Below are 18287 nucleotides of genomic sequence, written 5' to 3'. Positions count from 1 at the left end.
GATCTTTTGTTCCTTTTTGTTTTCTCTTTTGGTGGTTTATATTGATTTTGAATGGATCATTGCTATACCTTTCCATGCTATGAAGGTTAGAAGTGTTTGGATTGATTCCAGTGACATATATCTGGTGTCTGACTAGTGTGTATGTGGCCTGGTAATGGTGTGTGACTAGTATCTGTGGCATGTGTCTAGTGCGTGACTGGCATGTATGTGGCACTTGTTTAGTATGTGACTGGCATGTACAGTGCATTTGTCTAGGGCAGTGTTCCCCAACTCCAGTCCTCAACAGGTAATGTTTTCAGGATTTCCTTAGTATTGCCCAGGTGATGGAATTATTGCCTGTGCAGGTACTGCAATTATCACCTGGACAATACTAAGGAAATCCTGAAAACATGAACTGTTGGTGGCTCTTGAGGACTGGAGTTGGGGAACCCTGGTCTAGGGTGTGACTGGCATGTACAGTGCATTTGTCTTGGGTGTGACTGGCATGTACAGTGCATTTGTCTAGGGTGTGATTGGCATGTATATGTAATGTATCTAGGGTGTGATTGGCATGTACAGTGGGGAAAAAAAGTATTTAGTCAGTCAGCAATAGTGCAAGTTCCACCACTTAAAAAGATGAGAGGCGTCTGTAATTTACATCATAGGTAGACCTCAACTATGGGAGACAAACTGAGAAAAAAAAATCCAGAAAATCACATTGTCTGTTTTTTTTTCATTTTATTTGCATATTATGGTGGAAAATAAGTATTTGGTCAGAAACAAAATTTCATCTCAATACTTTGTGATATATCCTTTGTTGGCAATGACAGAGGTCAAACGTTTTCTGTAAGTCTTCACAAGGTTGCCACACACTGTTGTTGGTATGTTGGCCCATTCCTCCATGCAGATCTCCTCTAGAGCAGTGATGTTTTTGGCTTTTCGCTTGGCAACACGGACTTTCAACTCCCTCCAAAGGTTTTCTATAGGGTTGAGATCTGGAGACTGGCTAGGCCACTCCAGGACCTTGAAATGCTTCTTACGAAGCCACTCCTTCGTTGCCCTGGCGGTGTGCTTTGGATCATTGTCATGTTGAAAGACCCAGCCACGTTTCATCTTCAATGCCCTTGCTGATGGAAGGAGGTTTGCACTCAAAATGTCACGATACATGGCCCCATTCATTCTTTCATGTACCCGGATCAGTCGTCCTGGCCCCTTTGCAGAGAAACAGCCCCAAAGCATGATGTTTCCACCACCATGCTTTACAGTAGGTATGGTGTTTGATGGATGCAACTCAGTATTCTTTTTCCTCCAAACACGACAAGTTGTGTTTCTACCAAACAGTTCCAGTTTGGTTTCATCAGACCATAGGACATTCTCCCAAAACTCCTCTGGATCATCCAAATGCTCTCTAGCAAACTTCAGACGGGCCCGGACATGTACATGCTTAAGCAGTGGGACACGTCTGGCACTGCAGGATCTGAGTCCATGGTGGCGTAGTGTGTTACTTATGGTAGGCCTTGTTACATTGGTCCCAGCTCTCTGCAGTTCATTCACTAGGTCCCCCCGCGTGGTTCTGGGATTTTTGCTCACCGTTCTTGTAATTATTCTGACCCCACGGGGTGGGATTTTGCGTGGAGCACCAGATCGAGGGAGATTATCAGTGGTCTTGTATGTCTTCCATTTTCTAATTATTGCTCCCACAGTTGATTTCTTCACTCCAAGCTGGTTGGCTATTGCAGATTCAGTCTTCCCAGCCTGGTGCAGGGCTACAATTTTGTTTCTGGTGTCCTTTGACAGCTCTTTGGTCTTCACCATAGTGGAGTTTGGAGTCAGACTGTTTGAGGGTGTGCACAGGTGTCTTTTTATACTGATAACAAGTTTAAACAGGTGCCATTACTACAGGTAATGAGTGGAGGAAAGAGGAGACACTTAAAGAAGAAGTTACAGGTCTGTGAGAGCCAGAAATCTTGATTGCTTGTTTCTGACCAAATACTTATTTTCCACCATAATATGCAAATAAAATGAAAAAAAACCAGACAATGTGATTCTCTGGATTTTTTTTCTCAGTTTGTCTCCCATAGTTGAGGTCTACCTATGATGTAAATTACAGACGCCTCTCATCTTTTTAAGTGGTGGAACTTGCACTATTGCTGACTGACTAAATACTTTTTTTCCCCACTGTATGTGACATGTGTCTAGGGTGTGATTGGCATGTATATGTAATGTATCTAGGGTGTGACCACATCCAAGAGAAACTGGTTAGACATGTATGTGGCACATGTTTAGTACATGACTGGCATGTATGTGACATTTGTCTAGTGTGTGACTCACATATATGTGACTTTTTTTCTGTTTCTTTGTTGCAGAAAAAGGAACTGAAAACCAATTCTTGGATAAAAGCCTTAAACTGGCAGTGTCTTTCCCCTACACCTTCAGGGGTCTTGTGTAGTCCATGCCTTTATCAGTGGTTTTTGCAGCACAGGGGGGTTTAACCATTTTGAGAGGTAGTTTAACCCCTTCATGACCCAGCCTATTTTGACCTTAATGACCAGGCCATTTTTTGCAATTCTGACCAGTGTCCCTTTATGAGGTAATAACCCAGGAACGCTTCAACGCATCCTAGCGATTCTGAGACTGTTTTTTTTCGTGACATATTGGGCTTCATGTTAGTGGTAAGTTTAGGTCGATAATTTTTGCGTTAATTTGTGAAAAAAAACAGAAATTTGGCGAAAATTTCGCAATCTTCAAATTTTGAATTTTTATTCTGTTAAACCAGAGAGTTATGTAACGCAAAATAGTTACTAAATAACATTTCCCACATGTCTACTTTACATCAGCACAATTTTGGAAACAAATTTTTTGTGTTAGGAAGCTATAAGGGTTAAAAGTTGACCAGCAATTTCTCATTTTTACAACAAAATTGACACAACCATTTTTTTTAGGGACAACCTCACATTTGAAGTCACTTTGAGGGGTCTATATGGCAGAAAAGACCCGAAAGTGACACCATTCTAAAAACTGCACCCCTCAAGCTACTCAAAACTACATTCAAGAAGATTATTAACCCTTCAGGTGCTTCACAGGGACTAAAGCAACATGGAAGGAAAAAATGGAAGGAAAAAATGGACATTTTAATTTTAGCATCAATTTTTTCATTTTCTCATGGGCAACAGGATAAAATGGATTCTAAAATTTGTTGGGCATTTTCTCCTGAGTACATCGATACCTCATATGTGGTCATAAACCACGGTTTGGGCACCCTAATTCCAACCCTAACACTAATGGAAAAATAAAAATATTTTCTTTATTTTATTATTTGTCCCTACCTATGGGGGTGATAAACGGGGCGGGGGTTTACTTACTTTTTTTTATTTTGATCACTGTGAGAGTTTCACAGTGATAAAAAATAAATGAATGAATCTGCAGCCGACAGATTTGAGCGGGCGCACTGTGCATGCGCCCCCCATTTTCCAAGATGGCAGCGCCCATGATGCGGGACACCGGGACGGCCAGAGGGACAGGAGGTACCGGGGAGGGTGAGGGGGGAGATCGAAAGGCTGGGGGGAGCGGAGGCAAGGGGGAAGGGAGCTGATGATGACTGCGGCGACCGATCGCTGCCGTCAGTCAGTGTGGGGGGGTCTATTGCAGCATCGGCCATGGCTTGATTGTAATTCACCAAATTTCATTGGTGAAATATTACAATCGCACTGCGCATGCCCCAGCTATTTTCCAGGATGGCGGCGCCCATGAGTCAGGACACCGGGAGCCTGAGCGGGACTCTGAGGCACCATGGAGGGTGAGGGGGGTGATCGGACTGCGGGGGAGAGCAGATGGAAGGGGAGGGGGGGCAGATTGTGACAGCGGCGGCCAATAGGCGTCATGGGTTGGGAAGGGGTTAAGGCTGTGTTCACACGTTCAGGATTTTTTGCGTTTTTGTTGCGTTTTTCCGCGCAAAAATGCTTAAACACATACATAAAGAATAGCGGATTTCCTGGGAAGGAGTCCGATTTTTCTCAGGAAATTTCTGCATACGTGGGCATATTGCCTTAACGTTTTATCCGATCTGTTTACAACTAAAATTTGAAGGGTTTGTCTCTCTCTTGGACAGCCCCATTATTTGTTAGGCATAATTTGGCCTATAAGCGAAGTGCTGTAAAGTACTCAATGATGGAGAATGCTGAATCCTCCATGTGCTCTTCTAGACCAGAAAGAAGAGAGCCGGATACAATCCTGCCACATAAGAAAGGCCGGGGCCACACAGACTTTGGCTGGATTCTGGCATGTAAGGGAGTCCAGTGAGTTGCATACAACTTGTATTCCTCAGGTTTGCAGCTGTTGCTTTGTTTTCTGTAGCCTTTCTATTACTGTATAAGTGGTTTATTGTTGTATTTTTTCTGTAATATATTTAAATCTGTTTTATTCTGATACTTTCCTCGTCTAGCTTAAAATCTCCATAGTAGCTTAAAAAGAAAATTCCCGTATTATGGAGAGCAGGCTGCATGCGAATGTAAATTCGCACCCGGTAGACGTTTTCCGCACGGATTTCACCTCTTTAATTGCAGAAGTTGATACCTGTGGTGAAAATTGGTTGCAAATAAACCGCATCAAATGAAAAAATCCAGTTTCTGTCATTTGTTGCAGTCTTTTGGGGGCTTATTTCAAACCAATATCCTTAAAAAATCTGCCACGTTTATCCTTTATTTTACATAGTGAAATCACAGAAATGAGCCAGCGCATGAGTTGGAATCCGTGCAGTGTTTAGGTACACATTCACACGGTGATCTATTTACAGACAAAACCCAAGAAAAAAAAAACAAAATGAGGAAATACCCTGTAGTAAATAAATAATAGTACCTGTAATTGACATGGGGTACATGGTTAACACAATTTTGATCAAAAAGATTGAATGGCCAGTGGGTGAGGCCTCACTCCATACACTTGTATAGAGCCGAGGCCGATCCCCTACCAGTGACGCGGGCGGCCAGTGGGTGTGTCTGACTAGAGGGTGTGGCCTCGTTCCTTACAAGTGTAGGGAGCGAGGCTGCGCCCACTGGCTGGGAGTATGTATGACACATTCAAACTCTCTGTTCCTGGGTCTGAAAACAGCGGATGCGCGCAGTGCCTGTGCTGGGTGGGATTCATAAGTATGCAGTCACACAGAGTGACTGCAGACTTACTGGTTTTGACCAGACAACCCCTTTAAATTGACGTGGAGCAGCATATAAACCCGTAATACTCTTGATCTGTTTTTTTTTTTTTCTTGGTAAGAGCATGTATAAGCTGCGTGCGGCTGGAATATTGCCATCTGCAATATAATGGAAATAACTGGATGCCGTGTTTGCAGTAATTTCACAGCTATGAAAACAAAGGGCGAATGTCTGTAGCCGTATATACTACATAAATGTTACCCAGGAGACATCTTCAAAGGAATGCCGAGATTGTGTGCTCCTTATGGAGACACTGGTCCCACGTTCCCATCGTTGGTCCTCAGTGTTTCTGAGAGAAATCCTTGACATTTTTTCCCAACTGTGCCCTATTCATGTGTAGGAAGAGCTGAATGCAGGGGGCAAGTATCGAGCGCCGCACATTTCTTCATCAGATTAATATCCGGCTTAGGCAGAGCCAAGTGCTATTTCAAAAAGCTGCCTGTGTTCACTGCTATCTCTCCAGTCGCGGCAAGCTCGGATTGCAATTCTTTTTTTGGCTTTGTGTCCTCTAAGGCCAACTCCACTTTCAGTGTTTACTAGCGTACACGGCCGGATATATGAAAAACTATTTCTTTACAAGGTGCTCAAACTGGTTAATGAGAGGTGAAAAAAAAATCTGTTGCCAGCACAAACATTCATAAATCCAAGGTTTATCCTATCTTGTGGATATCTTCAAAATGTCCAGTTTTTTCCAAACTTCTACTAAATAAATGGAGAAAGCCACAAATGCTTGGCCACCTCTCCAATATTGGTGACTCAAAATAGGGTTCCCCTTCTCAAGAAAGGTGCGGTTTCCACATGTTAGATTGCAAAGGCCCAATAAACTCCCCTCACTGTAAGGGCAGGGTAACACGGTCGTTCCACCACATCCATGAGAAACTGTTTAGACCACGTTCACACGTTGAGTATTTGTAAGCCAGGAGTGGGACAGTCAGTGGAAAAGTAGAATACAAATACGTGGCGTTTTTTTTTTATTTTTATAATCCGCTCCTGATTTTGACTTACACCATACAGAGTTAAAAACTCACCAAATACTTAATGTGTGCACGTGTCCTTACCCTGATCAGACTTTAATCAGGGTCTCATAAGTTTATCCGAGTGCTTTCCGATTGTTTTCACGGACCCATAGACTTGCACTTGGACGTGTCTCCTAATTATTTTTTTTATTTTTCCCTGCGGACCAAATTGTACATGTGCACAGCGCCATAGAATATCATATGTGAGAGTGCTAAGATATTCAGTCCTGTGTTTAAGCCCTAATGATATTTTTCATCCTGACAAGGACATTTTGTCAGTATGACATACGCTTCCACGTCTGTGAGCCAGGAGATACCGCTTCACTTAAGGCCCCGTCACACACAGCGATATCGCCAGTGAGATAGCTTATTTTGTGATGCCACAGCGTTCTCGCCAGCGACATCGCTGTGTGTGACATGGATCATCGACCACCCCCCCCCCCCCCCCTTGCCGGGTATCGCTGATCGCGCTCCATCGTCCTTGGCCGTTTTTTGATCGTTGGTCTCCCGCTGGCCAGCGCGTATCGCTGCGTGTGACAGTGAGAGACCAACGATCTGCAACGCTGGGAGCTGGTATCCAATGTAAATAGCGGGTAACTAAGAGCCGCGCGGCTCTTAGATACCCCTTGTTTGAGCTAACGATGTCCCAGCGAGCCTATCCACGTCGGATGGTTGGTGGGATCCCTGGGACATTGATACGAGTAACGGGGCCTTTACTCCTAGGCTGGAGCCCATGTGTTTCACAACGTTTTATCAGCCTCTCCCCTTCATCAAGCTTTAGATGTTCCCATGCCATAAATGTCTGAGATGGTAATTCCTTTTTAAAATGGGTTACCTACTACATTTTATTCATGTACAAAGGGGCCCATGGCTCCATACTCTATATTGTGTTCCCTGTGGGTCTCCTGGCTTCCACTCCAGCAGAGTTGGGTGGGATGGCGGAACCGCACGTCAGGGGCCACTTTTTGGGTTGAAGTGCGTCAATTTGCTCAACTTTTTTTATAACACTCATCACATGCTCCATATCTAGGAATATCAGAAAACTCTTCTTTTTGGTATGTTTATTCAGAGGTCCTCAGTTAATTGGATGTTTCTAATACCTCTCTTTTTATTCTGTAGGTCTGTTAATTGGGACAGAATCCACCACTTAAAGGTATGTAACATTTTGCATTCAAAATTGGTTAGAACGAGGAGTCCGCTCAATTTGCATTGCTCACACAAAGTTTTATTCCTTGCGGTTTAATTCTGGATTGGTTGGATTCATAAATTTTAAAATCTTTACATCATGGGGAGCTGGATCATGTGATTCCCCATGCACCAATCCAGTATATGCTTTCCTTATTATTCAGATCAGTATTTCTATGTCCATGTTATGTTCCATGACTGAGGACATGATATCGTAACTGTTTTTTTTCACTGACTGAAGTTCTAAAAATCACTAACCTGGCACATATTCTGTGACCCACAGAAATATATCAGCATTTATCAAGTCTTGATTACAGCAGTCAGATTCCTACCCTCAACTGAATGCCTTACCCTACTTTTTTATTTATGCCCCATTTATAGAGTGCTGCTCAAAATAGGATTTCTATTCTAAGGAGCATGTGATTTAAGAGGTTGGGGAGTCCCCTACACTGCTTGCCTGCAGTTTGTACAACTTCTGCCTTCCTGTTTCTAATTCTTAAAGCTGCATCTCATTGGATTGCACTGAACTCTCATCAGACACTCCACTGCCTTCTGCTTGTAAAAAAACTGATGTCTTGAAACCAGTCACAAGCAGGAGGCAGAGGAAATGTGAAACTGCGTCTCGTATTAATACACTTTCACGATCAGCACACAGCACTACTGCCTCTATAAAGGAATTCACTGCAGTCTTGGCACACAGCATGACTTTAACTTTTAGAAATACACTGGACTCATTGCACATCACTCGCTGATGTCAGAAACAGGCAGTGTGCGTCAGCAGAGTTTTATTTAGCCTCTATTCAGGTAGTTAAATGGCATGTCATTTCGTCAGTAATTGTGCTTGAAGGTAATTGGCTTTGACTATGTCTAGTTGAAATCAACTCAATTTGTAGCTTCACTACAGTATGTTGCTGATGGGGGGAAAGCTATAGCCATCTTCTATCTTGCCTCTAATGTGGAGAGTTGAGTAGTGGGTGCTTGAATAGTCATATGAAGTCTATTAAATGAGTGCACAAAGAACCGGTGATTGAAGATATAGTTACATTTATTGTGCAAAAATGAACAATGTCTGATGAATTAGTTCTATCTATGTGTTTTCAACTCTGCAAGCTTATATCTGGTAACCAGCTTTTCCAATCTCTGCTCTGAATCCACTCCTGTGTCTCCATTCAATGTCAGCAAGCAGTTAATCCTGAATGCTATCTATGTGTTTTCAACTCTGCAAGCTTATATCTGGTAACCAGCTTTTCCAATCTCTGCTCTGAATCCACTCCTGTGTCTCCATTCAATGTCAGCAAGCAGTTAATTCTGAATGCTATCTATGTGTTTTCAACTCTGCAAGCTTATATCTGGTATATAGTTTTTTTTCAACTTACTCTGCTTGTCCCCTTATGTTGTGAGGTCAAGAAACTTTTCAAAGTGCTTTATGATCCATGTAGTGCTGGACATGTGTTTATTTGACCACAACATTTTATTGGGTCCTGGTGTCTCAATTTAGTGTGATTGATTAACGAGAAGAGAGAGCCAAAAAAAACCAAAAACTTAGCCTTAACCTCCTATATATTCAGACCTAGCTAGGGGGAGCATTTATGCAGGGGTGGCATTTATGCACATGTAATCGAAGTACATGTATCAAAGTACTTCTGGCAGTTATAACATGGCAGTTAGACAGGGCAGGAGACAGGTAAGACATTTATATACATCTACTCTCTGTACATTTGGAGTACAACAAATATATACCATATGCATTTGTGTAATTTATATCCTGGCCGCTGCATTCACACACATCCACCGCCCTAGCATTAACTCTCCACACTCCATCCATATTGGCCCCTCGCTTCTTTCCTCTCCTATGTATAGCACTCACGCTCTTTTCACATTGTTAAATTGCACAGATCCAGGCAGTCCCACAATTCAACACCAGAGACGCTCTCACAAATCACTTAACCATCTGCTCACTCTTTCTATCCTCCTTCTCCTAGTCGCAGGAGACATTGCTCCCAACCCTGGTCCCCCATGTTATAGAAAGTCAAATCCCCCCACTGCTACACTCAGAAACCCCTCTAATCTTATTAATATTCCCTGCATGCCATCTGTCTCTCTTAATTGTGCACTTTGGAATTCTCGCTCAGTGTGTAACAAACTCTCCTTCATTCATGACTTCTTCCTTTCTAATTCTCTTAACCTCCTGGCTCTTACTGAAACCTGGATCCAGCAGTCAGATACTACCGCTGCTGCTGCTCTTTCATTCGGGGGGCTACACTTCTCTCATACCCCAAGATCAGACAATAGAGCTGGTGGAGGCGTTGGTCTGCTCCTATCACCAAAATGTACCTTTCAGGTTATCCCTCAAGTACCCTCACTTGTCTTCCCTTCTTTTGAGGTCCATGCCGTCAGACTCTACACCCCCTTCTCCATGCAAGTGGCGGTGGTGTATCGTCCTCCCGGCCCCTCCCATCAGTTCCTGGATCATTTTGCCACTTGGCTTCCACATTTTCTCTCCTGTGACATCCCTACCCTCATCATGGGAGATTTCAACATCCCCATTGCTCTTCCCCTCTCCCCATCTGCTACTCACCTTTTATCTCTAACCTCCTCATTTGGCCTTTCGCAGCTTACTAATTCTCCAACGCATGAAGACGGAAACTCCCTCGACTTGGTCTTCTCTCGGCTTTGTGCAGTGGATGATTTTGCAAACTCCCCTCTCCCGCTCTCTGACCACAATCTTCTTTCATTCTCTATCAAGAACTGCCAGGCTGCTCAGGTCACCCCCACTGTCCAGACTTATAGAAACATACAGGCCATTAACACCCAGAAACTTCTGAAGAACTTGCAGTCTTCATTGGCCCCTATCTCCTCCCTCTCATGTCCTGATTCTGCATTGAAGCATTACAATGAAACACTTCAAAGTGCCCTGGATGAATTTGCACCCCCCCATAAATAGAACACCACAACACAGACAGCGACAACCCTGGCACACGGTGCAAACACGTTTCCTGCAGCGGTGCTCCAGGTGCGCCGAACGTCTGTGGAGAAAATCCAATCTACACGAAGATTTCATCCATTTTAAGTTTATGCTTAGAACATACAACACTGCCCTTCACCTCTCCAAACAAACCTATTTCAACACCCTCATCACCTCACTGTCCAATAACCCGAAACGTCTCTTTGACACTTTTCATTCTCTACTCAATCCAAGAGTACAGGCCCCAACCACGGAGCTCCGAGCTGACGATCTGGCCAATTACTTCAAAGAAAAAATTGACCAGATCCGACAGGAAATTATCTCCAAATCCCCTCATACCATGCACTGTCCTCCCTCCCCCACTGCATCTAACTCACTCTCTGATTTTGAACCAGTCACAGAAGAAGAAGTAAGCAGGCTCCTTGCATCTTCTCGCCCAACTACTTGCACCAGTGACCCATTTCCGTCACATCTCCTCCAGTCCCTTTCCCCTGCTGTCACCCCTCACCTAACTAAAATATTTAACCTCTCTCTCTCTTCTGGTATTTTTCCCTCCTCATTTAAGCATGCCATCATACATCCACTACTTAAAAAACCATCTCTCGACCAAAACTGTGCCGCTAACTATAGACCTGTCTCTAATCTTCCCTTCATCTCTAAACTCCTGGAACGCCTGGTCCACTCCCGTCTTATCCGCTATCTCTCAGAAAACTCTGTTCTCGACCCTCTCCAATCCGGTTTCCGCTCTTTACACTCCACTGAAACTGCCCTCACTAAAGTCTCTAATGATCTGCTAACAGCTAAATCAAATGGTCATTACTCCATGCTAATTCTCTTGGATCTCTCTGCAGCATTCGACACTGTGGATCATCAGCTCCTCCTCACTATGCTCCATTCCATTGGCCTCAAGGACACCGTTCTCTCCTGGTTCTCCTCCTATCTCTCCGACCGCTCCTTTACTGTTTCTTTTGCCGGTTCCTCCTCCTCTCACCTTCCCCTTACTGTTGGGGTTCCTCAAGGATCGGTTCTAGGCCCCCTCCTCTTCTCCTTGTACACTGCCCCTATTGGTCAAACAATCAGTAGATTTGGTTTCCAGTACCATCTCTATGCTGATGACACCCAATTATACGCTTCTTCTCCTGACATCACGCCAGCCTTTCTAGAAAACACCGGCCATTGTCTAAACGCTGTGTCTAATATCATGTCCTCACTATATCTGAAACTGAACCTGTCAAAGACTGAACTCCTGGTGTTTCCTCCCGCTACTAATGTACCTATACCCGACATTGCTATTTCTGTGTGTGGTTCCACTATTACTCCCCAGCAACATGCCCGCTGTCTTGGGGTCATACTTGATTCCGAGCTTTCCTTTGCCCCCCACATTCGATCACTGGCTCGCTCTTGTCATCTGCACCTCAAAAACATTTCTAGAATTCGACCTTTTCTTACTTTTGACTCTGCAAAAACTCTTACTGTTTCTCTTATTCATTCTCGTCTCGACTATTGTAACTCTCTTCTAATCGGTCTCCCTCTTACCAAACTCTCCCCTCTCCAATCTATCTTGAATGCTGCAGCCAGGATCCTATTCCTCACCAATCGTTACACCGATGCCTCTACCTTGTGCCAGTCATTACACTGGCTACCCATCCACTCCAGAATTCAGTATAAACTTATTACCCTCACCCACAAAGCCCTCCATGGCTCAGCACCACCCTACATCTCCTCCCTTGTTTCAGTATACCACCCTACCCGCGCCCTCCGTTCTGCTGATGACCTGAGGTTAGTATCCTCAATAGTCAGAACCTCCCACTCCCGTCGCAAAAGACTTTACACGTGCCGCGCCAATTCTTTGGAATGCACTTCCCAGGTCAATACGATTAGTCCCCAATCCCCACAATTTTAAGCGTGTCCTGAAAACGCATTTATTCAGACTGGCCTATCGCCTCAACACATTAACCTAACCTATCCCTGTGTGGCAGAGCCAAAAGTTTTACCATAACCAGGTTCCCAGCATCATGTTCCCACATGCTTTATGCATCCATTAGCCCTCTGTGTCTGTACTGTTACACACTTAACATTATGGCTGGTCCATACAATCAGAGCAACTGTTACCACCCACCTTTCGTGTCTCCCTCTTTCCTCATAGACTGTAAGCTTGCGAGCAGGGCCCTCACTCCTCTTGGTATTTGTTATAATCTACTGTATGTGATTATTGTTATGCTGTAATGTCTATTGTCTGTACAAATCCCCTCTGAAATGTAAAGTGCTGCGGAATATATCGGCGCTATAAAAATAAAACTTACTATTTATTATTATTAGTTTTATTATGACTTAAGCAAACAATTCTAAAATGTATCACTCCTAAGATACATTTGTCTTTTAGGACAGATGTATTTACATAGATTAAGATCTAATAAATGAGTCTTTTAAAAGTTGTTTTACACGTAAAAAATCATTTCAAGTAAACCTATCCTTCGAATGAGCATATATAGGGTGCTCTTGGATTGATGCCCTTCTTGTTAACCTCTGAAGTCTGTGTTCATTCAGAAATGAGCTTGCTGAGCTTGGAGCTATAGAAGGAGACCATGTGGTCTACTTCCTTTCTGGATGTGACAGCAGATGAGATAATGTGATTTACAATGCAGACCAGACACAGACTCTGGACACAAGTTCTGTTCTTAGTGTTTCCAGGTTGATTTGAGCTGACTACTATGTATTCCAGTGGATGAGATCTATAGTGGAATCAGTTTACTGAAATGGAGATGCTTTCCCCTGTAGAGAGGCTGGAAATGCTGTGTAGACAGCAAAGAACACGGCTCCTGAAGCGATCAGGTTTCAAGGCCGAAAGAAGCATCATGTCTCATGGATGGTGATGCTTGTACAGCATCCATCCTTAGTGTGCCTCATCCAAGGGCATATGTATGTGTAAGTGTATGCCGTAATCGGAGTATGGTGAGAATATATATGATATAGACTTGGGGTATGTGGGTTTTCTTCCTGTTCTCCTGTTTCTGCCCACACTCCAAAGCTATACTGATGTGGAATTTACATTGTGAGCCCCAATGGGGACTGTGTGTGTAAAGCGCTGTGGAATAATAAATACTATAGACCAGCAATCGCGCTATGTTCTGTGATTCACCATATTTTTCGCTGGAAGCAACACATTTCAGATATATATTTTTAATAATAACGAAAACCAGATACTGATTTTCTTCTTCCACATTTTTTTTTTTTTATTATCTGTTTTTATTTTTTTGAACTGTACTGGATATATAGTGACATGAAAAATGTTGAAATAACCAGATAAATTTTAAAGGAAACCTGTCATGTTCCCAGCGCTAATAACCTGCACATCTATTATGGGGTCAGTCTGCAGGTTAGCATTAATATCCTGTCCGGCCTCCTTCAACCGTCAGCATTTTCAGTAGTAGTGGTAACAGTTTTCACATGTACTGGAGACACTTACACACTTGGACCCATTCAAATCCATGGGAGTGCGCACACGTCAGTGTGTTAACACAGACAGTGTCCCCATGTGCAAAACATGTTGACATGTCTGTTTTTTTTTTTACCGGCAGCAGGTTCCGCACACATGCACGCTGATGACACACGAATGACATACATGTGTCATCAGTATGACTTGTGCCGACGTCTGGGAAAAGCATTACTGTTAGCGCTGTTGCCGGGTGCTGAATCTAACTCATCATTGCTATCAGCGAGACGAGGCAACAATGATAGCATTTGTAGTCAGCAAACGCTGCGTATCGCTCGTATTAGGCTGGTTTCACATTAGCGTTTGGAGGCGCAGCGGACGCTCGCCGTGAAGCTCCGCCCCCTACTGCGCCTCCCCCGGTCAGCTCCACCTATGGACGCATGCTGCTGTATGCGGCCTCCGTACCCTATCTTTAGCATTGGGTACGCAGGCCATGCGCAGGTATACTTTTGCCGCCTCATGCGTCCTTTTGACGGTGCGCCGACCTGCGCCAAACGCAACGTTTCCTGCAGCGGTGCTCCCGGTGTGCCGAACGTCTGTGGAGAAAATCCAATCTACACGAAGATTTCATCCATTATAAGTTTATGCTTCGAACATACAAAACTGCCCTTCACCTCTCCAAACAAACCTATTTCAACACCCTCATCACCTCACTGTCCAATAACCCTAAGGGTGTGTGCACACGCTGCGGACTCTGCTGCGGTTCCACAGCGGATTTGGCACCTGCGGGTCCGCAGCAGTTTTTGCTGCGGTGTACAGTACCATTATTACCTATGGGAATAAAAAGCCGCAGTGCAGACGGTGCAGATTTTTCCGTGCGGTTTTCCTGCGGTTTTGAAACCGCAGAAAGAATTGACGTGTCAATTCTTTCTGCGGATTCCGCTGCGGTTTGCCATCTCCTCCATTGTGGAGATGAAAAACTGCAGGGCAGAACCGCAGGCCAATCCGTAGGTCTTTTGACCTGCAGATTTACCTGCGGATTTTAGAAAATCCGCGCGGCCAAATCCGCACCCCAATCCGCAGCGTGTTCACGTACCCTAAACGTCTCTTTGACACTTTTCATTCTCTTTTCAACCCAAGAGTACAGGCCCCAACCACGGAGCTTCAAGCTGACGATCTGGCGAATTAATTGAAAGAAAAAATTCACCAGATCCGACAGGAAATTATTTCCCAATCACCTCATACCATGCACTGTCCTCCCTCCCCCACTGCATCTAGCTCACTCTCTGATTTTGAACCAGTCACAGAAGAAGTAAGCAGGCTCCTTGCATTTTCTCGCCCAACCACTTGCACCAGTGACCCATTTCGTCACATCTACTCCAGTCCCTTTCCCCTGCTGTCACCACTCACCTAACTAAAATATTTAACCTCTCTCTCTCTTCTGGTATCTTTCCCTCCTCATTTAAGCATGCCATCATAGATCCACCACTTAAAAAACGATCCCTCGACCAAAACTGTGCCGCTAACTATAGACCTGTCTCTAATCTTCCCTTCATCTCTAAACTCCTGTAACGACTGGTCCACTCCCGTCTTATCAGCTATCTCTTTGATAACTCTCTTCTCGACCCTCTCCAATCCGGTTTGGCTCTTTACACTCTACTGAAACTGCCCTCACTAAAGTCTCTAATGATCTACTAACAGCTAAATCAAATGGTCATTACTCCATGCAATTCTCTTGGATCTCTCTGCAGCATTTGACACTGTGGATCATCAGCTCCTCCTCATTATGCTCCGTTCCATTAGCCTCAAGGACACCGTTCTCTCCTGGTTCTCCTCCTATCTCTCTGACCGCTCCTTTACTGTATCTTTTGCCGGTTCCTCCTCCTCTCACGTTCCCCTTACTGTTGGGGTTCCTCAAGGATTGGTTCTAGGCCCCCTCCTCTTCTCCTTGTACACTGCCCCTATTGGTCAAACAGTAGATTTGGTTTCCAGTACCATCTCTATGCTGATGACACCCAATTATATGCTTCTTCTCCTGACATCACGCCAGCCTTTCTAGAAAACACCAGCAATTGTCTAAACGCTGTGTCTAACATCATGTCCTCACTATATCTGAAACTGAACCTGTCAAAGACTGTTGTGTTTCCTCCCACTACTAATGTACCTATACCCGACATTGCCATTTCCATGTGTGGTTCCACTATTACTCCCCAGCAACATGCCCGCTGTCTTGAGGTCATAATTTACTCTGAGCTTTCCTTTGCCCCTCACATACGATCACTGGCTCGCTCTTGTTATCTGCACCTCAAAAACATTTCTAGAATTCGGCCTTTTCTTACTTTTGACTCCGCAAAAACTCTTACTGTTTCTCTTATTCATTCTCGTCTCTACTATTGTAACTCTCTTCTAATCGGTCTCCCTCTTACCAAACTCTCCCCCTTCCAATCTGTCTTGAATGCTGCAGCCAGGATCATATTCCTCGCCAATCGTTACACCGATGCCTCTACCTTGTGCCAGTCTTTACACTGGCTTCCCATCCACTCCAGAATCCAGTACAAACTTATTACCCTCACCCACAAAGCTCTTCATGGCTCAGTACCACCCTACATCTCATCTCCTCCCTTGTTTCAGTCTACCACTCTACCCGCGCCCTCCATTCTGCTGATGACCTGAGGTTAGCATGCTCAATAATCAGAACCTCCCACTCCCGTCTCCAAGACTATACACGTGCTGCGCCAATTCTTTGGAATGCACTTCCCAGGTCAATACGATTAGTCCCCAATCCCCACAATTTTAAGCGTGCCCTGAAAACGCATTTATTCAGACTGGCCTACTGCCTCAGCACATTACCCTAATCTATCTCTGTGTTCCACAGCCAAAAGTTTTTACCATAACCAGGTTCCCCGCATCATGTTCCCACATGCTTTATGCATCCATTAGCCCTCTGTGTCTGTAGTGCTACACACTTAACATTATGGCTGGTCCAAACAATCAGGGTAATTGTTACCACCCACCTTTCATGTCTACCTTTTTTTTTCTCATAGATTGTAAGCTTACGAGCAGGGCCCTCATTCCTCTTGGTATCTGTTAAGATCTATGTGATTATTGTTATGCTGTAATGTGTATTGTCTGTACAAGTCCCCTCTGAAATGTAAAGTGCTGCGGAATATGTCGGCGCTATAGAAATAAATTTTATTATTTATTATTATTATAGTGTGCTCTGGCTGGCGTTGTGAGTGGTCACATTACTGATGTCACCGTTCACCACATCATCTGGATGTAGCAGAGTTGGGGATCGTTGTGAGACCTTATTAGGGATGAACCGCAGACAGATGAGGATTACTTAGATTTTTTATTTTTAGGTTAATAAATGGGTATAAATGGGTGTTGGGGAGTTTTTTTATTTTTTAGGTCTTTCTTTCATATGTGTCTTTATTAATTTTGACTACGGGGTTAATAATGGGAGTGTCTGATAGACGCCTCTCCATTACTAAACCCTGGGCTTGATGTCAGCGGACAGAAAATAGCTGACATAACCCCGAAACTATTACCCCACTTTCTGCCACACCAGGGCAAGTTGGAAGAGCCAGACAAAGCGCCGGAATGGCGCATGTAATAAATTATTTTAAAAAAGAGTGAGTGCTGGTGTTCGTCTGGGGGCCAATATCCATGGTCCTTTCCGAGCCTATTGAGATCAGCCTGCAGCTGTCTGTTTAGCCTTAGCTGGTTTAGTAAAATTAGGGGAACTACACATCTTTTTTTTTTTTTTTTTTTTTTTTTTCCAGGTCTCCTCCCCTTTTTACTATCCAGATAACTGTGAGCTGTTATTAATAGGTTTAGAAACCTTTATGGCTATTGGCCCCTTGCCAGAATATTAGTTGACAACAACTCTCATCAGCATCGCCTGGTCTCGTTTCTCGCAGTGATACCAGGTGACAACGATGAGAGTTGGATTCAGCACCCAGCACCTGGGAACAGCGCTAACTGTACTGCTTTTTCCCAGATGCTTATGTGTTTCACTGACAGTGCACACGGATGTCCCATTGATGTGATACATGGACATGTATAGCACTGGTATTGGTTATATCAGAACTTGTGAAAGAGGCCTCAGTGAAGTGTCTCTGGCTTTCAGTTAGAGGTGTGCACAACGCAGTTGCAGTCACCGCTTACTATTCTGTTTATCTGGTTAAAGCTCTGACTGAAGCCATTCTGTCTGCACCTCTGACTGAAAGCAGATGACTTTGGGAGGTATAAAGTTTACTTTCCATTACGTCCCTCCGGACAGCACCATGGAGATAGTCCTTCCTTGACCTATAGTGGGACAGGATCACAGAGAGGTTAAAAGGCCCCTCCCACCTCCACCCTCCAGTGTTTTTCCTGTCCCAGCAAGGGACGGTTGTATGAGAGGTTGCTCCTAGAGTGAAGATAGCCTGTGGACGTTTATGGCTTTCCATTCCCCCCTGGCAGGCGGTTCGTGGCTGATTCCTTTCTGGGTAGAGGTC

The 18287-nt window shown here is 44.2% G+C and overlaps 1 protein-coding gene across 2 annotated transcripts in view; it reads left to right on the top strand.

Moving 5' to 3' along the window:
• Positions 1–18287, top strand: part of TLN2 (talin 2) — a 320242-nt gene that overhangs the window by 52311 nt on the left and 249644 nt on the right. For both annotated transcript variants that reach the window (XM_073579419.1, XM_073579418.1), the window contains exon 2: positions 7322–7355. The gene's annotated coding sequence lies outside the window, so the exon portion shown is untranslated. The remainder of the gene's footprint in view (positions 1–7321; positions 7356–18287) is intronic.

Source organism: Dendrobates tinctorius, unplaced genomic scaffold (genome assembly GCF_039654945.1).
Source record: "Dendrobates tinctorius isolate UK_male_01 unplaced genomic scaffold, ASM3965494v1 ptg000062l, whole genome shotgun sequence".
NCBI lineage: Eukaryota > Metazoa > Chordata > Amphibia > Anura > Dendrobatidae > Dendrobates > Dendrobates tinctorius.
The sequence above is the reverse complement of the archived record's forward strand: the minus strand, read 5'-3'. Positions and strand labels throughout refer to the sequence as shown.